Raw genomic sequence first — 23,914 nt, 5'->3', positions numbered from 1 at the left:
TTTGTTTATATTAAACAAAACAGTAAGATTGAGGCAAAGATTCAGGCCACACAATTCCTTCTGCCTATCACACACAGCTTGCCCCCAGAACCTCAGTTTAATGCACTCATCTCTGCACTCAAACTCCAGAGGGACTCAGAGATGATCATAAGGAAGGACTCTAAGTCCTTAGCAAGTCTGCTTGGGTTAAAGGATTTCCTATCTATGGAAATAGACCAGACCTTATTGAAGCACAGGCTTGCAAAAAGGCCAAGGCCAAGCAAATGAAGCTGAAGGATTTTAAGGCTGCTTGTATTCCTCCAAAGCAATACTAATGCAATTTTAGCAAGCGAAACACGAAGGCCATGTCTGCACTACACACTTCTGCTAACAGAGTTATACTGGTATGGGGTACAAAGAGGTGGGATCCTAGACAAAATGTACCAGTACAAAACCCTAGTGTAAATGCCAAATTGTGCTTTTGCTAATATGGTTTATTTTGCATGGGGGAGGAATAACCTAATACTGCTAAAGCGCAGCTTTGACAGTATTAGCTGCACCCACACTAGGAGTGCTTTGCCAATATAGCGCATCAGTAGTCATATACAGGAAACCTCTGAGTTGCGACCCCCCACACTTACAACTATTTTTTAAGGTGTGTAAGGGACCGAAACCCCCCGACTTACATCTTTGGCCTGTATTTACGATGGTGCATGGCGCCTATCGTCAATGAGGGTTCGAGTTACAACACCCCCGACTTGCGACGCTTTCCCGAGAACCAGTCACATCGCAAGTCGTGGGTCACCTGTACTAGTAAGCCACTCCTAGTGTGGGCAAGGTCCAAGGACCATCTGTTAACATAAGGCATAAATTTCCATATTTGGTCAAAGACTGGTCAGGTCTACACTCAAAAGTTAATTCGGCCTAGCAATGTCACTCAGGGATGTGAAAAATTCAAACCTTTGAGCAACATAATGAAGATGCTAACCAATGGTGTAAACAGTGCTAGAATTCTGCTGACCAGTGACAGTATCTTGGGGAAGTGGGTTAACTACTATACCAATGGGAGAACAGCTCTATCACTGCAGCGAGCATCTATACATAAAATGCTACAGTGGCACACCTACAGTTGGGAACCCTAAGTATTTGCATATGTAGAGGGTACCAAATTTTTACCCTTGACTTTGTTTCTCACACAGATCCTAAAGAAAATCCTACATCCTTCCTACCCCATTCCTGCAAAAAAGAAAAAATGAGAGACTTTCAGGTTTGAAAACATGCATCAATAAATTAAGAGGAAAACCTTTAAAAAAAGATTTACAAAGATAAATATGAGAAAGCCAGGAAGTTAGAGAGTAAGCCTTTAGACAGGCAATTTGGAAATTTCATTTTAATCCTCTATAGAACTTATATTTCTAGGAATATGAATCCCATAGCTAGCTGTTATTTTAAATTCTGCATTCATTTGCGGTTCATCTGAATTTACCAGAATACACAGGATTTAAAGGTGATTTGCAAAGGAGAAAAAAAAAAGGGAGTTTGTACACTTTGTTTCTTTATTATGAGAAAAGGAAACCTGGAAGAGAGTTTAATATAAAGCATTTTTCCTTACTTTTTACATTAGGAATTCAAGTCCTGCCTAGTCTAGAAGATTATGTTGACTGTGAACAATTAAATTATAAACTCACAAGAGCTGAGTGAAATCCTAGGTCTACACTAGAAAAGATTTGCCAGCATAGTCATACTGGCAAACACTCCCAGTGAAGAGGCAGCAAATAGCAACAACAACAAATTTGGCACACAGTTTATATAATTTCCAAATTACATTAACTATACTAGCAAAAACACTTATGCTGGTTAACTGTGTCTATAGTAGAGACTTTGAAAATACAGGAAAACCCTCCACATCCCTAACTGATGTTGATATCCCAGCAAATGCGTAGTAGAGCAGACCAAAGATGAGCAATTGAGAGGGAGGGGTTTTTAGTTAATTGTTTAAAAAAACATTAGGGGTTGGTTTTTTTTTGGTTCAGTTTTGTTCACACTTGTTTAACTTTAATGATTAACGTTTTGTATAAAGAAGGTCTCTGTTAAAGATTCAACTTCTCCGCCCTTTCATTTAAGGTGTTAAGAGTTAACAAAAATGCTGAGAACCAACTCCACCCCATAACAAGTCTTCCAACAAACTATTGAAACCCAAGCCTGACATTCCTGATACTTCCAAGTTAAAAAAAAAAAAAAAAAAAAAAAACACAAGCTGATGTTTTGTTTGTTTTGTTAGGGAGGTGGGAGCATATACAGGAGAAAGACCCTTTATACATACAAAGCACAGCAAAAAGCAAGCACTCACACTCAGTTTAAAATCTCTGACCTAACTGGCCAGGTATACATAGGACAACAGTTTTATATCACCAAACCAACTACCATAGATCTTTTTCCTTGAAACTATCTACTGTAGGTAATAGGTGCAAGTGAACTGGCATGGAACAGTTTAGTTGCTTATATAGACAAGACAAAAAAATATATCTATATATGTTCCTATGTGAAAATTGCCAATACCTGTTGTCAGCTATGGCAGTTTTTTCGTCAAGATAGACAGAGTAGTATGACTACTAACATGAAGTAGAAGCAGTGTGGAGATGAATGGAGCTAGAATTAATGCAGCCTTGGGAATGTTAACCCTACGTTTCCATACTTTCCTGCATGTTTTTTGATTAACTTAAGTGTTTTCTGGCATTCAATTGTTTTCACGCTATTTTAAACAACACATACCAAAGGTCACTTGCTTACAAAAGTGAAATAGTTATTCATTTCTCTTTTTCCTCTTCTTAACTTTGTCCATTCGAGAGTACTGTGAATATAGTCAGTTTTCTGGGATGTTTGTGTGGATCGTTCATGTCTTTCACATAGCAACCTGTGAGAGAACCACCTTTTTCAGAATAGGAAAAGTGTGATTGTAAACCCCAACCCGCCAAAATTGCTAGGATGGATGTGTAGTACCTGCCTCCCTTTCCTAAAACTAATATCTGACTAACTATAATTAAAGAATGTACAATAAAAGCCTCGTGCAGGCATGACCATCCTCCACCCACCCTGCTCCAAACCAGTTTGAACACTTATTAACATCACCAAGAAGCGGCAGTTTCTTCCCAAGAAAGAGTCAAAGGAGCAAGAGGTGGTGGAATAGTAGATTATGTTCCAACACAATGTATTAAGTTGGGGGGAGGGGCACTGCATGCTGCATATTCACTCTGAAAGTGCTAAGCTTTCTCTACAATAGTCTTCCTCGTCCCATGGGCAACTCCCTAGTGCACATCTCTATCACCACTACCACATACAAAGATAATTTCCTGCCCATAACTCTTTCCCTATCCCATACTTCCTAATCTGAACCCAGAACTGGCTCTCTGATTGCCTCTCACTTCAACCACTTGATCACCCACCATCTTTTTAAGGTATCAATCATCCCCCAGGACCCATCCCCTATCTATACCATCTATACCCCCAATTCTTGACTCTTCCCACCTGTGACCTCATGTAAATTACCCTATAGTGACCTCTCTAGCAGCCTCTTCCTCCAAACGCCTCATCAAATGGACACATTTGTACCCATCACTCTCATGGGTGGAGAATCAGGGTCACCCAAAAAATGGCATCACCCCCCAACAACCTCCGATGGCATTTCCCTCCAGGACCCTCCCAACCAGAAATCCTTCCTTCTCCCCTCCCAACGCCCTGGGGGTGGCGGGGGAACTGGGAGGTTCCCCCCGGACTTTGCTACTCCCTTGCTCCAGCCCCCGCCTCCCCCGGCAAGCAGGACAGGGCACCTCTCTGCACGGGCCCCCCCCCCGATCCACGCGGACCCCGCGAGCCTCTGCCCAGCCCCGAACTCGGAAACTTTCCCCGAGGCGGGCGCGCGGCTCAGCCCCGCCGGGACCCGATCCCCGGGCCGCAGGCAGCACGCGGACCCCGCTCCCGCACACGCGCGCACAGCGCCACTTACCGAGCGGCGCCGGGCGGGGGGGGGAGGGGGCGGGTCTCAGCGCCGGGCGGGAGGGGGCGGCGCAGCGTCTCCCCACCGCGGCGGCAGCGGCTCCATTCCCCTCCCGCAAACACACACAGGCTCCATTGTCCGCCAGCGCGCCCCCTCCGCGCACTTGGTACGACCCGTGGTTCACTCCCTCCCCTCATTCCAGCTAGACGAATGGTACCACCCGTCGCCCCCCCCCCCTCTGCCCCGCCCCGGTAATGGTACTGTCCCCTACTTACTCCGACGATGGTGCCTCCTGGTCTCAACCCCGCCCCGGGAATGGTACTATCCCAGAGGAGGAGACTGTACATTTCTTCCCCCCCTTTTCCAAACAATGGTATCGACCGGTTTCTTAAAGAGGCAGGCCTGACTCAATAAGCCCCTTCCGCGCCTGCACGAAGCGCCGCCCTTACATTCCCCCATTCATCTTGGTACCTCCCCCTCAATTAACATAGCTCGTCCCTCGCCTCGCGGGGACACCACCCCCACCTTTCCCCTTTAAAGAGACAGACGCCCGATTGTGCGCCTTAAAGGGACACTCCCCCCCCCCCAGCGCCTCCCTCTCGCTACCCCTTCCCCAGCGCCCGCGGGCCACCAGGCCGCCTCCTCCCTCCCCCCCCCCTCCCCCGCCGCGAGCCAGGTGGAAGCCCGGCGCGCGCCGCCCCCCGCAGAGCCCCAGCAGGCCCCGGCCACGCTGCGCCCGGCGCTGCCCAGAGCGCGGCTGCCCGACGGGGGGGGGGGGGGGAGTGAGGCGCGTGCCCGCCCGGCCCCGGGGGCGCGAGGCAGCGCGGCGGTTAGGAGCCTGCACCCCGCTGCTGGGGCAGGGGGCGGCGCCCCCGGGTGTGTGTCTGGGGGGGGGGGGGTGAATTGTCTCGGGCAGCAGTTGCCCCGCAGCGCCCAGCTCGCAAGGCGCCGGGGGCAGCGAGGCGGGAGCCGGTCTCCGTGCTCACCTGCCAAGGCCCGGACAGAGCCGCTCCGGTCCGCACAGACTCTGCCACAATGGATACTCCAGCCTGCCTGCCTGCACCGTGGGGGCAGAACCAGAGCTGTCAGTCACCGGCAGCGGGAGGATGCCCGGCCTCCCTGAAGTTTCCTCCACTTGCAAGTAACTTCCCCAGCCAGGATCAGTCCCAGCTGGTTTCCGAAATCACCGGTGGGGAGAACTGGGATTTGAAAGGAGGGGGGGGGGGGCGGTGCAATTTCGTTTTCCCCTCCAGAGGCTCTGCGCACAGAGAGAGGCAGGAAACGCTGCTCTGCCCAGCACAGACGTAGATTTTCATTCGTAAGTTAGGCTGATGTACGGTCCTTCGAGTTTATTTACTAAAGCCCCGTTAGACATGCTGACAGTCAAGACCAGAATGGATCTGTTCTACATGGAAGGCAGAGTGCTCCATAAATCACTGTGCTCCAGCCAGTGGATGGATCTCTTTTTGGTTGCTAGACCCTGGATTGACTCCTGTCCGGGACTAGCTCTCTCAATTACTCCTGGCTAGTTTCAGACATATAAATCCCTCTTCCTGGTTAACTAATAGATAGTGATGGTCCCCTTTTCCCCCCCTTCAAAAAAATCTGATTCTCTGCCTTTACCAGTTGGGGTAATGGCCAGTGGGCATTACATTCCTGCAATAAATAAAAAGAGTGGGATGCAGAGGAGATAACAGGAATTAAAGGGTAGGATTCCCATGAACTCTGGAGTCACTGATGCATGGCTATGTGTGAGATCAGCACTCTCAGTAGGATGCTCTAACAACTCGATTTTTGTTTCTGTGACAAAGTAAGCCAGGAAGCCAAGCACTGAGGATTATTCACCATGTTGCATCCATAAAGGTGAGACTAGAAACCAAGGGCTAATATTTATTTCCCCTTTAGATGCTTGTCCCTATGGTCATGCTTCAGTGGAGAGATGAAAGTGGTCTCAGACTTTACCGCCACAAATATTTCAATTGGATGGTGAATCATTGGGCTCTTAAAGAGTCCAGACGTATTGTCAGCCTCTTCTGGGTCTCTCAGATAAAGTACTGGGGTTCAAGAATGGACTTTGCAGAGGATCTATACATCTTTTTACTGTATGGGGTCCACCTGGTCCCAGCAAAGTATGTAATTAGGGAATTCCTGGGAGGAAGAAGATGGGAAACTGGGCCCAAAGGTCTCTTAATTACACTCTCCAGAAACACCAGTGTCTAAGCTCTGTCCAGTAACCTCCATTTGTAACTCACAAGGAAGCAGACAAGAAAGAGGTGGCGCAGATCCACAATCAAATTTCAGTGACTGGGATGCAAGTGTGATCTTCCACTTGGCATGCTGACTTTCTGATATTACTCGTATCACAGAAATAGGGGCATTGCTTCCCCTCCAGCCATTTTATGCCCAATATTGCTTGCCTCCTTTCAAGGTGATCAAGGTGACTCAACCTAGCCTGGGTTGATAGAGGTGGAGGGGGGGAGGGGCGGGGACAACGACAAGTGGTGCCACAGAGCCAGTGCTGGGGGAAACCAGGTTTTAAGCCAGCTCCCTCCAGCACCAACTCCTGTTCTCCTCCCTCCCCCTTTGCTGCCTCTGATACAAAGGCAACAAGGGAGGGAATGCGAGTAGTAGAGAAGATTAACCAATAAGCCGAGGCTTAGTGGTTAACTGTACACTCGACTGTTCATTTATATCCCTACAACCCAGTGCTTTCTTCCTCATGCTAAAAGTCTAGAGATCCATTGCAATAGGACTAGGTACTTCAGCCTAATGGAGGCCAACCTAGACCTGCCAGTCACTGGCTGCATGGGAATGCCCCTCCCCCCAGAAGTTTTCTTTGCCTTCTTGTTGCAAAGCTTGTCTGAGGAAGACTGACTCCAAACTTGGTATCATATTACTGACTAACAATTTGTTTCAACAATATGTCTGTCTAATTCCCAGTCATGTCCCAGGGCTGCATTTGCCTTTTGCTGGGAGTGTCCCCTTAGCTCTGCTTCCCTGCTGAGATGTTCGCAACACCTGGTGCCCCTGCAGGCTCCAAGAATCAAACTAGGCTGAGAAAGCCAGAGGGTAAAGGGAGGACCAGTTTCCTACTCTCCCCTCCCCCACTTTGAGTATCTTATTGGAAAGCTTGGCCAGCTTTGTAGGCAGATAAGTTTCCCTCTCCCAGACTAGCAAGTGTGGGATTGTTTCTTTGGCATGAATAGACAAAGACATGAAGGAGTGGATGGGGTTTTTAAACCAACTCCTCTGGCAGACCAGCTCCCACCTGACACCCCACACTACTGCCTCTAATACAGAGGCAGCAGTGCAGGTTGGCAGGGGGCTCCTCAGCAGTGGGGCCAGACACACTGGTTGTTGGCCCTGCCCCCAGGGACTATAGAATAGTCAAATAACCGATAAGAATTCCTGTGGTTACTCAGCTATTCTATTACCCGCTATCTACATCCCTGCTGGGCTGTACAACATTCCACAACTAGATTAGAAGGAATGGACAAAAATGATCAATAAACACAACCGATCAACCCCCAAAGTACTGGAAAGCTCCATCCTGAGCAAACACTTGGGCTGCGTCTAGACTGGCGTGATTTTGCGGAAATATTTTTAACGGAAAAGTTTTTCCGTTAAAAGTATTTCCGCAAAAGTGCGTCTAGATTGGCACAGATGCTTTTGCGCAAAAGCATCCGTGGCCAGTCTAGACGCGATTTTGTGCAAGAAAGCCCCGATCGCCATTTTAGCCATTGGGGCTTTTTTGCGCAAAACAGTTCTTCCCTGTCTACACTGGCCCTCTTGCGCAAGTATTCTTGCACAAGAGGGCTTTTTCCCGAGCGGGAGCGTGAAAGTATTTGCGCAAGAAGCACTGATTTTGTACATTACAAAGTCAGTGTTCTTGCACAAATTCAAGTGGCCAGTGTAGACAGCTGGCAAGTTTTTGCGCAAAAGCGGCCGCTTTTGAGCAAAATCTTTCCAGTCTAGACGCACCCTGGATGTTTGGGGGGTTAAATGCTAATGCAACTTTAAACTCTTTTTGTGGCCAGTGTTTTGAAGGTTTGCACTCCTTCCAATCTGGGGATCATTTTGAGAAAGACACAGATCCTCACAAAGACCCACCTCCCCTCCAATACACTAATTTCCCTCCACTGTTCCCACAAAAAAGTTCTCAAAATATTTAATCCTGTACATCATAAGAAGAGCACTGACCACAGGGGCTATATTGCATCTATTAAGAGAAATTCAATTTTTGGCACTATCACTCTTTTGCAACATTTGAATGGAGACTGTCATGCCAATAAAGTGTAAGTATATTAAAATTTAGGACTTTCTGTCCCTTCCTCACTTTTCAAATGACACCATCTCTTTTCTTCTCCAATCCCCACCCTTAAAATAAATCCCTGCTCTTTGAAAGCAGCAAAATTACACTGGAACAAAGGCACTTCTTCTGGACCAGCATCCCCATCCATGGACAGGATAGCTGCCTATACTAATCAATTTCTCCATGTAGACAAGTGTTAGTTCTATCCTTTTTCCTCTCTAGTCTTTATTCTTAAGATGTCTCCTCCTTGTTCCCTCCCACACAGTCAGCTATTGAGAATTTCTTTCCCCTTCATTTACCCATCCCCCACTTCTTGAGAGGGGCTGAAAGCTGGCCCTACATTAACTCTTTGCAGTTGGAGTTTTTCATTTCCAGCACACCAAGCAGCTAACCAAACTCAGAGGGGTAGCCCATATGAGTCTTTTTTACCTTACCGTGTCTCACTGTGGCTACTACCAAAGCAGCTCCATTGATGCTGCAGCAGTCAAATATTTTTTAAAGAATCAACCTACTATAGACAAAGCCTTCTTCCTCCTGAAATCTCTGCTTCTTTATCCATACACCCCACCCCAAACTGTACCAACTTTTAAACTGAGCCTATTTCAGCATTTATCTTCAGGGTTTTTTAAATTAATATCTATAATCCCTCCACCTTCAGACATACCACTGTCTTCACCTCAGAACAGCATAAATTAAAAGTTTTTTGGAGGCAGTGCATGTCTTTCACTATGTGTGTGTATATTCAATAATATAGAGACCACTGTGATTAGGGCTTCCAAGTGCTACTGTAATAAATATAATAATATATAGACGTGCATCGTTGGTGAGTCACATCTTGGGCCCAATGCTGCTCCCACTGGGTTTATGGATTCAATCTAGTTCCTTAAGAGATCAAGCAGTGTAGGCTGGAATTTTAAAAGATGCCTAAGAGTCAAGCATCCAATTGCCATTTGATTTAGGTGCCTTTGAAAATCCCAGCCTTACAGTTTAATCCTGAAAAATACAAATTAACAACAGGTTATCAGATGCACTTTCCCTTTCTACGCATTGTTCTCCACTGCCTTGCCCCTTGTGTATGAAATGGGTTTAAAACTCCACTAGATGAGAAAGATAGAGCCCTGCAAATCTGCAGATATTTGCTTTATAGCTGTGGGTGTCCGCATCTGTGGACGTGGATGCAGATATTCGCAGTTTATTTTTGTGGCTGTGGATATAAAATTTTGTATCAGTGCAGGGCTCTACAGAAAGGTACCATATCATAGAGCATGAACAACTGCACAAACTTCTAGGCAATGGAGAATCATTCAATCAACCTCAAATAATCCCACCAAAATACCATTCTTTTTATTCTTTTTTTTCCCCCCACCTCCTCCCATTTTGCCTTACCTCTATTCCTTCCTCTCTTTGAAGAGCTCTTGAAATCTGTCATCAGAACATTTTACTTTGCTCTTAGGGTTAAGTTGGTACTTTACCCTATCCCCTCTGGGAATTTTCTACAGTAAAATACCAATAGGTGTGAATTCCCAAGACAGGAATTCTCAACTGAGAAATCCCTACTGCTGGCCTTGAAGAGTTTTTCACCATGGGAACCAACAACAGAAGCCTCCCTGCTGATTGTAATAGCTCTGACAGTTGTAAGGTGGAAAGGCAGTTTCTCAGGTGGCAAAATCCCAGTCCATTCTAGGCTTTAGAGGCTGTCAGCAACTGCATTACACTTGAGGAGGCCTTTCCATCCCCATTTAAGTTCTTACAAGCCATTGCAAAGCACCCAGCTCTCCAGGTTCTTCACAGTATTACAACAAATCCAAGAACACCCAGAACACCATAGCTGCAACCACACCGTGTACCACTGGCTTAGAAGCTCATGGCAGCAGCAAGTATACAACCTCAATTTTTCTGCTCAAAAGCACAATCTCCTACAATTTGGCCTATAATATACAAGTGATGAGCCCCAATTCTGTTCACATGCCTATCAGTTCAAAACACACACATTCTGCTTTAGATACAGAGCTTTGCATGCCCTGATTGCTGCTTTCTTGCTTTAAGCCCCCAACCCTGCCAAAAGTTATTTTACACACGAGTATACACTCATTGAATTCAATACAATCAACAGCACAATTTACTTAAATAGTGGCATACAGAGTATACATAAAGTTTGTAGATGATACCAAGTTGGGAGGGATTGCAAGTGCTTTGGAGGATAGGACTGTAATTCAAAATTATCTGGGAAAACTGGAGAAATAGTCTGAGATAAAGATGATGAAATTGAATAAGGACAAATGCAAGGTACTCCACTTAGGAACAATCAGTTGCACACATACAAAATGGAAAACAAGTACCTAAAAAGGAGTGTTGCAGAAAGGTATCTAGGGGTCATAGTGGACCACAAGCTAAGTATGAGTCAACAGTGTAACTGTTGCAAAAAGAAAAAAAAACATTTTGTCATGAAACATTTTGGCAGGAATGCTGTAAGTAAGATATGAGATGTAATTCCATGCTGATTGGGCCTTAACTGGAGTATTGTGTCCAGTTCTGGGTGCCACATTTCAGGAAAGATGTGGACAAACTGGGGAAGGTTCAGAGAAGAGCAATAAAAATGATTAAAAGTCTAGAAAATATGACCAGTGAGAGATGACTGGAAAAAAATGGGTTTGTTTAGTTTGGAAAAGAGAAGACTGAGGGGACATAACAGTTTTCAATTATCTAAAAGGAAGAGAGAGAGAAAAAAAAAACACTCTCTTTGACCTCTGATAAGACAAGAAGCAATGGGTTTAAATTGATGCAAGGGAGGTTTAGGTTGGGCAGCTGGGAAAACTTCCTGTCAGGGTGGCTAAATACTGGAATAAATTGCATAAGGAGGTTGTGGAATCTCCAACATTGGATATTTTTAAGAGAAGAATACCTAGATAAGTAGTGGGCAACTTGCAGCTCACTGTGGTTTTATGTGTGACTCATGAGACATTTTGTTTACCATTGCAAGGTTGCCAGATTCTGCTGTTTTCCATCTGCATAGGTTTTTTTTTTCCTACTGGCATTACTAAGATGACATGCACGTAAAGCAAGGGCACGTAAAGTGAGGTGTTTGCTGACTACACACAGCATTGACTGCAAGAGCCATGCACTCCCTTTACATCCAATCAAAGTGTTGCCAAAATTCAGTGAGCACACCCTGTAAATTCTAGGTACGCAAGCACAGTTACAAGACTACCCTATCCCAGGAGACCTTCTTTATTATGACAGTCTTGCAGCCCATTCAGATGAAGTAGGGCCACTCATGTGGCCCAATCACGAGCCTAGGTTCCCCATTGCTGGCCTACATGGTGCTTGGTCCTGCATGAATACAGGGGACTGAATTTGATGACCTCTCAAAGTTTCTTCCAATTCTATTATTCTGTGATTCTAAGTGTCAGCACTAGGGCTTTATTCTCTTCTGTCATTAACGCCAGTCAAACCTCCTCCACGATAGGCACACATTGCTGTTCCAAATAAAACAAGTTTTGCCTGAGAATGAATGGATCAGACCCTTTGGTCCAGGGCCTTGCTGCTTCGTCCTAAAATTATTCCATTTCCTTTTCTTCTTTATAGCAGACTGGCCATTATTCTCAAATTAGCCATCAGACAGTCACATAGAATCATAGAGCACTAGAACTGGAAGGGCCCTCAAGAGGTCATCAAGTCCAGTCCCCTGCCCTCATGGCAAGACCGAGCATGGTCTAGATCAGGGGTCAGCAACCTTTCTGAAGTGGCATGCCAAGATTTAACATCTCTAGTAAGTGTCTGGCCAGGGGGAAGGAGCAGGCTGGGAGTGTGGGGTATCAGTGGAAGGGATGGGGGGGGTCAAGCTCAGATGGCAGAGGGAACCTGGCGCGGCTCGAGGAGAGGGGGAGGGAATCAGGCTCAGATGGCAGAGGGGACATGGTGCAGCTGTGTGTGAGTAGGGGGTAGGCTAGGATGGCAGAGGGGACCCGGCGCAGCCCAGAGGGAAGGTTGGGCATGGATGGTGGAGGGGACGGAGCACAGCCCAGTGGGGGGGGGGGGGGGAGAGGGGGGTTGGGCTTGGATGGTGGAGAGGACCTAGCCCCAGCAGCTCCTCCCCCATGGCACAGCCCCCCTGGGCATGAAATGAGAGCCTGATCTGGAGCAGCCCATGGCTGGATGGGATGGCGCCAAAGCTAGCCACAGCAAGTGGCTGAGGATGGAGGCAGAGGCAGGCGATGGCATGAGGACACAGAAGATATGATGGCGTCAAGCTGTCGTTCCGCAGGGGGGAAAATATAAAGACAGAGAGAGAGAGAGAGAGAGATGATATAACCATTGCATTATCAGCTCTTTGAGCCCCAGTGACCTGACTTTGTGGAGCAGTTAACAGGATTGGTGCCCCAGTTTTTAATTCATATGTTCCAAATTTGGAAGGAGACACTATGATCATCTAGTCCCATGGTGTCCAACCAGCTCTGAAGCAGTAGTATAGTGGCTACTGCATTAGCGAATTAGCCACACTCAACTGGTCAAATGGACACATGTGGCTAGTGGCTAGCGTATTAGACACCATGGTTCTAATCTAACCTCCTGCATCACAGGTCTGCTCCTTTCAAGACATTAGTCCAGATCCAGACATCAAATAGACAAAACTAACCTAATCCATTATAAAAATGCAGCTGTAGGAAACCCTCATCTTATAAAGAAAGCAGATCCTGCAGTAACTAAGTAGATACACTGCAAACCTTATTTAGCAATAGATAAAAATTCAACATTATCACCAAGGTTTAAAAAATGATATATTAAACCAGAAGGAAAATCATATAAATACGGAAAAGCATATGCTCATACAACACTTAGAATAACATACATTCCATGCAAAATTAAGGTAGAGACAAATGTATAAAAGTTAAAACATTCAAAAATGTACACAGGAATATCAACTCAGTTACACTGGATATGCATTACACAGAGTATTTGTTTACATATGCAATTAAATGTGGACAATCCATGGGAGCTTGGCTTCAAAAACTTGTGACTTTAATGCATTAAAGTAGAGCCCTATGTGGAAATAATATTTATATCCGTGGATGCAGACATGGACAGAGCTGCAGATCTCAAGTAACAATGAGTGAAATCAGCAGGGCCATGACTAGTGATCAGGCTAGTAACCGCAGAGGCAACAGCAGCAGCATGTCTCACCCACTGTGCAGGCAGTACTACCGTCCAGAACCAGGCAAGCTGCTTGCACGTGCCAGCATGACCAGGGACAGTCGCCAGCAAGCCTGGTGCCTGTCGCAGTGGGCACGGCTGTCAGCAGTGGCACAGCCATGCTGGTAGAGCTGCCCAGGCTGGGCACAGGCTCCTGTGAGCAGCAGCCCTATATTCTGCTGCTTTTGCCACAACAATTACTAGCCCAGACACTGGTCATGGGCACGCTGGTCTTGCTCATTGTTGCTACAGCCCTGCAACTCTGCTAATACCCACATCTGAGATATACATTTTGTATCTGTACAGACTTTATTATTTAATGTCCTTGATTTTTTAAAACTACTCTCTAACAGCCCTGCGATTTGCCAACTGCCCGCATCCTGCCTCTAGCCAACTATACCACATGCTAGTCCTTGAGAACAATCCCCGCACCAGACCGCCCTGACTACATCCATCAAAAAGCCTGTCACTTGCCTGGTATGCACCCCTGTATTTTCATGCCTGAAACAAAGCAAATGAGGCGGTAACACTGCCACTGGTAGTGCAGCAGGCTAGAGCAGCTTCCAGCAGCTTACTCTAGGTAGCTGTCGGCATATCCGGGGGATGCGCTGCTCCCGCCCTGAGTGCCCCTGCACACAGAGACCGCCGCATACCCCCTGCCAACGAGCCATTGCCAGAGGGGGTGTCTCAGGTAAGCATAATACCCCCTCTTGCATCCCCTTCCACAACCACATTCTCCCCCAGAGCCTGACCCCTCAACCTCCTGCACCCAAACTCCCTCACAGAGCCTGCACCCAATCTCCTGCTCCAGTCCAGAGCCTGCACCCAGCATCGAAGCTCTCTCCCAGAAGCTTGGGGGGGATTTGGGGTGGGGATGGGTGCAGGCTCTGGGAGTCACCAAAATTTCTGCAAACCTGCCGCCCTAGGGCCCTTTGGCTTCTGGGGAAGGCTCTCTGAGCTGGAACTGCACCCTAGGGTGCAACCCTGCATCCTGGCCTTAAGGCACTGATGAATCAGGCCCACAGTCTGTCCCTCCCTCTGAAATCAATGGGACTTGTGCGCAAGCCTTCAAGGTGGAATTTGGCTCAACAGCTCTACTGCAGTGCTAGAATAAAATAAAAATAACTTCAGCCTGATTTCTTCTTTACATTGCACATGAAGGAGAAAACCAATCTCTCACTGTAGTCCAGGCTGGTCCGTTAAAGTGAATGGGAGTCACATGGTTAAATGCCTGCCATGAAAACGTAGGCGTTGTTGTCTGTTTTGCGAGGCAGAAATCAATATTCCCGCCTCCTCTCCTTCTGTTATTTCACCTTGAGATACTCATACTCAGATAGATGAGATCTGAATTTTATTCACTGTTATTGCAACTTTCTTCTTTTCAACATTTCACAGGGTCACATGTTTTTGGAGCATGAACTGGACTGCAGTTTGCCACTCAGCTCCCTAAAAGAAGCTTGAAATACACTCATCTTCCATTGGTGCTTGAAGTACACTTATTTTCCTTACACATCACATATCCATGGCTATTTCTAATTATATTCCTCAATCCCCTATCATGTAATTCTGTTCTCTGTGTGCTTCAGGAACAACCTTCTTTATGTCATAGCCTCTATTTTCCCCCATATTCCTATAATTTACTCCCCAGTGCTAGCCTCTTCCATAAAGCAGCCTCCCAGTCCATGCTTCATTATGTAATACATCCAATACTCCCTTCCCCCCCCCCCTCTCATCTATTGACTGGCAGTTGCTTGGTTGAGACTGAGACATGGATGAGAGAAGCTGGTTGGTGTTCGATCCAGACAAGTCTGAAGCAATGCTGAGTGTAGGAAACTACCTGAAGATGTATTGAGTATAATCTAGTAGAAGATAACATTTGTTTCTTTGATGGGGAAAGGTGGCTTTTGTTCTGACTTAGGGGTCTGGTTAAATTTCCAGATGTTGCTAAAGGATCAGGTAGCAGCCATGTCAGGATGGCTGATTTTTTTATAACTTACACATGGCTGAGAAAAAGTGCCCCTCTGATGCAGACCCAACTACCATCATTTATGCCTCTGCCACCTAAGGATTAGAATACTGCAATATGGCACTGTACTTTAAATCCATTCACAACTGAAGCAAGTGCAGAATTCAACAGCCTGCTTCATAAGCCATGAATCTATCCTGCCATGAGCATTTTTACACTACTGCTCCATGATCTGTACTGGCTGACTGTTGGCTTTTAGATACATAAGAACATAAGAATGGCCAGACTGGGTCAGACCAAAGATCCACCTAGCCCAGCATCCTGTCTTCTCACTGGTCAATGCCAGATGCCCCAGAAGGAGTGAACAGAACAGGAAATCATCAAGTGATCCCTCTCCAGTCATCCATTTCCAGCCTCTGACAAACAGAGGCTAGGGACACCATTCCTACCCATCCTAGCTAATAGCCATTGATGGACCTAATCTCCATGAATTTATCTAGTTCTTTTTTGAACACTACACTATGTGGCCTGGGACCTGTGTACTGAGGAGGTCACATTTCTCACCTTCCTACATTGCTGCAGTTGCAGACAGCAGAAACCTTTAACCTGGCACCCCCTTAGTATAAGAGAAAGCTGCCAGCAGGTCCTTCTTGGTGAAATCCTCTTCATTTCAGAACTTGGTCTCCCAGCTTAATCGAAAATAGCTTGTCTTTGATTATCATCATGGCATGCCAAAAAGCTCAGTTTTCTTCTCTGTATTATGAAGAGGGGGGAAGCTTATGTGGGTGGTGAAGAGTGAGAGGAGGATGGTTCATTCTTTAATTTGCCTGTTTGCTGGTTGGGAGCAGGGGGGTTAATGGAGTTGCTGAATTTATAATTAAGGAATTTTCAGTATTTGTAGATTAAACAATGTCAAGCGAGCCTAGAGTGAATGGACAGCTACTGTTTTTAAAAATAGATATATTTAATTAAATTATATGAGTTTTAAAAGCACAAATCACTGTGATATTGAAGTGCTGTATCAGGGCTATATAAAACAAAGAGCTCCATCCAAAAGGAAAAGGCAGATTTCCCCCTTGCTCTTTGTTTTATTCATTGGCAGCACGTTACAGCATTTCTTCTACTGTGGTTTACCAGATTCAATCCAAAATGTTTGTTCTTATCTACAAGGTCCTAGATGGGATAAGCACACACTATCTCAAGGTCTGCTTCTTCTGACAAGGGTAGGACTTGTTCATCGTCCTAAAGCAGAATAGGAAGAGTCCTACTCTTGGCAGAAAGAAAGGCAGTCCTTGAGACAGTATATTCCTATCCCCTCTAGGGCATCATAGAACAAGCATTTAAGACTGGAGCTGGTAATGCATAGGGGGCAATGCAGATCCTGGAGCATTGAGGTGATGTGCTCTCTTTGGCTTCAATTTGGCTTAGGCAACAGGCTGCTGCACTATACATCAGCTGTAGCCTTTTGTGTCCTTCTAGCCTAGACACAAAGCAAAGTGAATGACAATAGTCGGGCCTAAAGGTGAGGAATGCTTCAAGTGCTGTGCCTAACATCTACTAAACAGAAAAAACTGAGACCATATGTACACTGCCACTTTACTGCATTGCAACTTTCTTGCTCAGGAGTGTGAAAAAACACCTCCTTGAGCACAGCAAATTGCAGCACTGTAAAGCGCCAGTGTAAACCGGGCTACTGCACTGGGAGACACAGCCCTCATTTGGGTGGTTACACAGAGCTCTCCCAGCTCTGGTGCCATGACCATACTTCCATTTTAAAGAGCTTTAATGTGTTCAGTGTGGACTTAGCCTGAGTCATTTTGCTAGCCAGAGGCAGAGGAAAATACTTTTGGTGATTGCTCTTCTATGAGCATCTAACATCAGCAAGGAGGCCAGCATGACCCAGCATCTGCAAACAATATTTAATTACCAGTGTGCAGATGCCAGGTTTCCTGGGTTCCATTATGTTCTTTATTCAAGTTATGATTTCCTCCCTACACTGAGAAATCTGGAAGACTGCATGGAATGCACATTGCTGGCATCACAATCCATGGCAACATATAGAGTGTCCTACAGTATTTCTGTAGAAAAATGTTAAACGGAAGTGGAGATAGGACGGAGGCCTCCTGCGGGACTCTGCATGTAGGGAAGGATAAGCAGTGGCCCATTAGGATGCTCTGGGACCTGGTCATTTCTGCTTTTAGCTTGTATTAGGGGTATTCTTCCCTCCATTAAAAACTATAGTATGCAAGCAGTTATTTTACCCATCCCAGTATGCTCCAAAGAGGATGGCTCTTTCTTTCGTTGACTCATTGTTTTGCATTTAGGGTGACTGAAAAAGCATTATATGATTTGGTGGGAGTCTCTTCTGCATTTTGGAAAAATTACAGGGACAGTCAAAGGCCCAACTTCAGTGGCACAAATAGGCACAACTCTGATATCAATGGAACTGCACTTTCTGAGGACCAAAGGCTATAGTAAATTAAGTCAATTAGGCGCTTTGGCATCTGGAACTGAATCGGGGACTTCAATGTACTACACATATGACCTATCAATGAGAGATTGGACTCAGATCTATAGTTCACAAACCAACAACTCTTTCAGCTACAGATGGAACCTTGCCCCAAGTCCATCTGCCACCCTAGGGCTGAGGAAGGGAGGAAGGATTGCTGACCCTAGAATTGCTGCCCAAGGGTTCCCCCTCATGAAGGCAGGAATCCTGGAAATGCTAGATTTGTCACCATGTCACCAATGCTAGTTTCTGGTAGCAGTGTGATGACACATAGGGACATGTACACTTAGCAGAAGCTCTTAAATCCTCTGCCCTGCAAAGAACTGCACATCATAACTGTCCACTGCCCATGGCTGGGGAGTCAAAGATGACCTGCTCATACCAAGATCTCTTAGTTTTAGCTCCTTCCTGGTTTTAACAACTCAAATTGCTATGTCTTACTATGAAACTGTGCATTAACTCTTTAAACCTTGTTTTTCAGAGAAACATTGCTAGTTGCCATATACAAATGTAAGGGTTCCTGAATTGATGGTACAGGAGGAAGCTCTTGAGCAAATGCACATTCTGAGATTTCTCTAGGAGAAAGCAGGGCATGGGGTCTTAACCAGCTCAGATGTTGGGCCTATTGGCAGACTTTGCTAGTGGACTCATAGTCCTAGTTAATGACAAAGCATCTTTTGGAGTCAGCAGGGAGTAACATCCATGAATAGGGATGTGAATGAGTAGCCAACTAGTTGATTAATCATCAGTTAATCTAGTCAACTACTCGCCTTCCCCTCCCTTGCTGCCTCTGTATCAGAGGACAGCAGGAGTCGGTGCTGGAGGGAGCTGGTTTAAAAGTTGGCTCCCCCCAGCACTGCCTCTGCAGTGCTAGCTGCCTCTATCAGAGGCAGCAGCACTGTGGGGAAGCAAAGGAGGTTGCCGCGAAGCAGCCTCTGCCTGCAGTCAGCCTGGGCCTGCCATGGGCAAAGACTGCTTCACGGCAGCAGTCCCTGTCCGCAAGGGTCTGAGTTCCCTGCAGACGGGGCTGCTGCCAGAGCAGCTTCTGCTTTGCAGCAGCCTCCTTCCCCTCCTCCCCCCAGCAGTCTCTGTCCGTGGGGCGGTCGGATCCCCTGTAGACAGGGGCTGCTGCCACCCTGTGCTGCTACCTTTCTATCAGAGGCAGCAGCGCAGAGCAGCAGGCAGCTGGTCCATGAAGGGAGCTGGTTTTTAAACTGCCTCCCCTCACAGACCAGCTCCTATCTGGCACCCCATGTTGCTGCCTCTGATACAGAGGCATCAGCACGAAGTGGCAGGGGCCTCCCGAGAAGTGGAGCCAGATTGCACTGGCTGATGGCCCCACCTCTGGGAACTATAGAATAGTCGACTAACTGCTAAGAATTCATGTGGTTAGTCAGCTATTGTATTACCTGCTATCTAACATCCCTATCCACAACTCAATGAACATGAAGAGCTAACAATCTTTTCAGCCTAAAAAGTGATCTCAAGAGACCACCAGTGAGGTACTTCTATAATTCAGGCCAGTGTAGGAACTGTACACAGATCCAGTGAATAATATTGAAAATCCATAGATGAAGGGAAAGTTTTAAAAGAGAGGGGAACATTTCTTTTTAAATCAATACAATGAAGGTATCTTAAAGGAAAAACACTGCAAAAAAAGGGACAAATTGGCCACACATATATCTTTAATGATCTCTTTACTCTCAACAAAGCCATTTTTAAAAACACCAGATAATATAACACACCTGATAGAGCAATAATCCCCACATGGCAAAATCTGATTTCACACCTGGTAAATGAAATGCCTCTGCTGCGTCCCAAGGTCAGGGTTAGGCGTTAGGGTGAGCTGTTAATGGAAGGTTAGGGACTACATAACACATAATGGCCCTTCAGGGAATAGCTTTCAAATGCTCTTTTCTTGTACAATAATGCAGTATCATCAGAAAGCACAGGTAGCACAAACTAAAGTCACTGTCGCTGACAGTGGTTAACTGTGCCGAAACCAGCTGACAGCATGGGTTAAGGGTTTACATTCCAGTGCTCTGAGTAAGGTGGGGATTGCTCAATTTTAGTTCCCTCTTAGTTCACTCTCCTACATTTTTTCATCTGTCTCCTCATATGCCTTCTGCAGCACACCACCTTCAATCAGCCACTCCATCCTAACACTCTAGCTCACTGTGATAGAGAGCAAAGCTACAGAAAGCCATAAGAAATTACAATGGTAGAACAAACATTTCAGCCAGATGCAGCAAGGGCCTCTGATCCATAAACAAAACAACACACACAGTGAAACATCAGCAACACATTGTACAGGAACCCAAATTCATTCAGAAACTGCCCTAAATCAACAAACAAGTCAGCCAGACACAGCTGGGATAACTGCAGAAACTGTCAATCACCCCCAGACAACCAGGAGCCGAAATCTATGCAGAATCTGCAGTAAACAGAAATACTGCAAATATAAAATTTGAAATCAAAATCCAGGCAAGAAATAGCACTGATTTGGCAAACAGACAGCATCTGCATAAAAACATAACTCAATAACAGTGAAAGGAAAGGAGAAAGGAATAACCCAAGAGCAAAACAGAATGGTCAGAATTAAGGGATATGGAAAGTTTAACACACCTTGCATACAGTCCCAAAACTTCAGAACAAATTCTATGCTAACTAGGGATATTAGTGTGTAGCCGTTTACACAATTAACCAATAAGCTCAGGCTTATCGGTTAATCTTATCAGTTACACACAAAAACCCTTGCTGCCTCTGTACCAGAGGCAATGGGGGGAGGGAGGAGCAAGAGCCAATGCCCTTGGGGAACTGCCTGTCTCCCACCCACCCACAGTACCACCTGCCCCCACGCTGCTGCCTCTCTATCAGGGATGTAAAGGACTAGTCGACTAGCATATAAGCAAATGCTTATCAGATAGTTGACTAGTCATTCCCCGCCCCTTACTGCCTCTATCACATAGAGGCAGCAAGGGGGGAGGAGATCAGGGGGATACTTAAAAGTAGCAGTCCCCAGCTGATCCCGGGCTCCAAGCGCTGCTGCCACTTTGAAATGCTGGGTGGAACCCACATCAGCTGGGGACTCCCCAGCTGACCCCAGGCTCAGTGTGCGCTTCCGCTTTGAAAGGCAGGGCAGAGCCCAGGATCAGCAGGGGACTCCCCAGCTGACCCTGGGCTCTGTGTGGAGTGCCAGCTTTGAGATATACAAGAGTCCCCAGTGGGGGCTCTTGTGCATTTCAAAGAGGAAGTGCAGCATGAAGCTTGGGGCCAGTGCAGGACTCTGAGCCCCAACTGTCTCTGAGGCTCCATGCTTGTGCTGCCACTTTGAAATGCACAAGAACCCCCACTATGGCTCCTGTGCATTTCAAAGCGGAGCCCCAAGTCAGCAAGATGTCTCACTGGCCCTGGCCACTGGGGCTCTTGTATATTTCAAAGGCAGAATGCAGAAGAGCTTATCGACTAGTAAACGGAAATTCCATTGACTAGTAAACTAATTGCTAATTAACATGCTTACTCTCTATCACAGGCAGCAGGGGGAGGGCAGAGGGGAGCCGGTGCTTGCAAGGAGCCGGCTTAAACATTTTGGCAGTTACACGAATACCCAAATACATGACTTTTAACATCCCTAGTGCTAACCTGACTACAGATATTCTCACTGATTTTCAAATATAGCAGTTGATGTTCTTGCAAACGGATGCTGACTGTAAGGCAGCAAGAATTAAAGTAACAAGGAAAACTAGTTTCTGAACGACAATTAGATGTTTTGAACAAGGGGGAGGGACTGATTTAATCTAGGTCAGTGGTCTCCAACCTTTTTACACCCAAGATCACTTTTTAAGTCTCAGAACAGGCGAAGATCTACTGCCCCGCCCCTTCCTTGAAGCCCCGCCTACATTATATGAGGAAATCTAATGTAAATGCACTGCGCAGGTGCGCAGTTCAGAGAGGGCTCAAGAGCTACTCTTGGAGCCCCTGAGATCTATCGGTAGATCGCGATCTACTGGTTGGTGACCACGGATCTAGGTGATTTGAAATCAGCAAGAAATAAATCTTGATTTAAATAATAAATTTTAATCTTGTTTTGTTTTGGTACTTATTTGGTTATTTGCCTAAACAAATCTTGCTTCTCATGGATTGGCAATCATTAATATGTGCTGATTTTCAACTAAACATAATCTTAAATTTGGTATTAACCAGGAAGATACACATTTATTAAAGCAATTGTAGAGTTTAACATACAGTTATTAAGATTATTAATTTTTACATTTTTAAAATGTTAACGAATGATGCATTTCTTATTTATTAGGTTTTTTTTACTTGTGCTTTGTTACTTGTGCTTTGTGTTAAGCTGTATTTGGATGAAAACTGGAGTTCAATTAAAATGCATTTTAAAATTGTTTTTCATTAGTTAAATATAACTATCTTAAATGTGCTGGATGCATAAGAAGAAAAAAGCTTATCAAAACCTGTTTTGCCTTTAAAACTAATTTATTAAACAAAGGAAGTATTATTTGCAGTGAGTGAACTGAACTGAATGTTTCTGATCACCATGTCCTTCAAGATTTTAGAACTAGTAGATCTTGTTTTCTCAGACCTCATTTTTATTCACTGATTGGAAGAAGGAATACAAGCTTTCCTGTTTTTTCAATTTCCAGTTGGCATCTGAACTTTGAACTAACTAGCCACTGAATTATAGTAACTGAATACACTGAAATGAAAATATTCCCTCTGCACCTGCAGAAGAGGCTATCACTGTCAAAAGCAGGTTTAGCACTTCAAAAACTCTGGTTCCAAGTGCTTAGCCAGCAAGTTCTACCAGTTCTGTGGTTTGATTTTTTTAAAAACTTAGGCAGCAAACATATACTGCTTAATATTTAATGTAAATGATTGCAATAGATTATAGTACATTCAGGGCTTAGTATAAATTATCATATTTTCAGATTTAAATTTTAAATAGGCTTATTTATAAAAATAAACCTGTATTTAATTTGTGTTTGTTAATGACTGAACAAAGAAAAATCATAAAGAAAAAAAATTGATTTTTATCTATCTTGGCTTTAAAAATAAACTGTAAAATATTTGAGGCTGAAAATTAAACCATGAACCTGATTTTGAGATATACTGAGAGCTTCCACTGACTTCATTGGACATTGCAGATGTTCAACACCACCTAGCCAGATGCCCGATGATTCTCTAGAAGCTGTACAGTGATGCATATGTTCCCAGAGGAAGACTGAGCTGCAGCAAGGCCCTCAGATAAGCAAGAGTAGAACCATCTACCCACAGACAGGAAAGTGGTAACCTCCTTCACTTCCTTTGTGGCTTTAACCTAAACCGCAACTCCTCCCTTTCGGTTAGAAGTCTTTTCTATACATTCAGATATTTGTCAGCTTTTCTTTATCTAGTATGCAACACCATTCAGTGCTGTATGGAAAAAAAATCTCTTCCTCTCTTCCACGCCCCTGCAGTTGCTCTCATATTCAAGAATGACTTTCAGCAGATGGCACAAAACAAGTCTATTCTATAGGTCTTCACTTACTGTGAATGACAACATTTTTTAGGCACTTTGGTATAAAGCAGGGGTGGGGAACATAAGGCCCAGGGGCCAGATGCAGTCCCTGGCTTGCCTGGATCGGGCCTCCAGAGCTCAGGGCTCCTCCCCCCGTTAGCAGCACAGGGGAGCAGATGCTGTCACTCCAACCCCTCCTGTCCCCGGCCCAACTGATTTTTCTGTGGGTCAGCGGCTACTGACCCAAAAGAGGTTCCCTACCACAGTATAAAAGGTGTGTAGCTATCCAGTGCCTGTTTTCAGGCAGCAGGAAACCATGTTGTCCTTCAAAAGGAATGACAAATGAGCCAGATTCTGAAGTCCTTACTCACAGAAACATCCAATTAAAAGCTCAGTGCAAGTATGACCTGTGTAAATGTTGAGTAAGAACTGCAGAATCTGACTTCCTA

General features: G+C 45.4%; 1 protein-coding gene across 6 annotated transcripts in view; it reads right to left on the bottom strand.

Moving 5' to 3' along the window:
• The window catches only part of LOC142820475 (uncharacterized), a 66,734-nt gene that overhangs the window by 21,227 nt on the left and 21,593 nt on the right, over window positions 1–23,914 (bottom strand). Inside the window, exons 1-2 of one of the 6 annotated variants that reach the window (XM_089773396.1) lie at window positions 4,249–4,434; window positions 2,752–2,893 (exon numbers count right to left, since the gene is read on the bottom strand). The exons of 1 other annotated variant lie outside the window; for it this stretch is intronic. The gene's annotated coding sequence lies outside the window, so the exon portion shown is untranslated. Of the gene's footprint in view, window positions 1–2,751; window positions 3,458–3,982; window positions 4,024–4,248; window positions 4,435–4,959; window positions 5,096–23,914 lie in introns of those variants that run through there. 4 more of the 6 variants (XM_089773398.1, XM_089773397.1, XM_089773400.1 and 1 more) reach the window with 4 other exon arrangements.

The sequence above is a fragment of the Pelodiscus sinensis genome, chromosome 1 (assembly GCF_052426305.1).
Source record: "Pelodiscus sinensis isolate ZL-2025 chromosome 1, ASM5242630v1, whole genome shotgun sequence".
Taxonomy (NCBI): domain Eukaryota; kingdom Metazoa; phylum Chordata; order Testudines; family Trionychidae; genus Pelodiscus; species Pelodiscus sinensis.
This window is presented reverse-complemented; position numbering and strand designations above follow the sequence as displayed.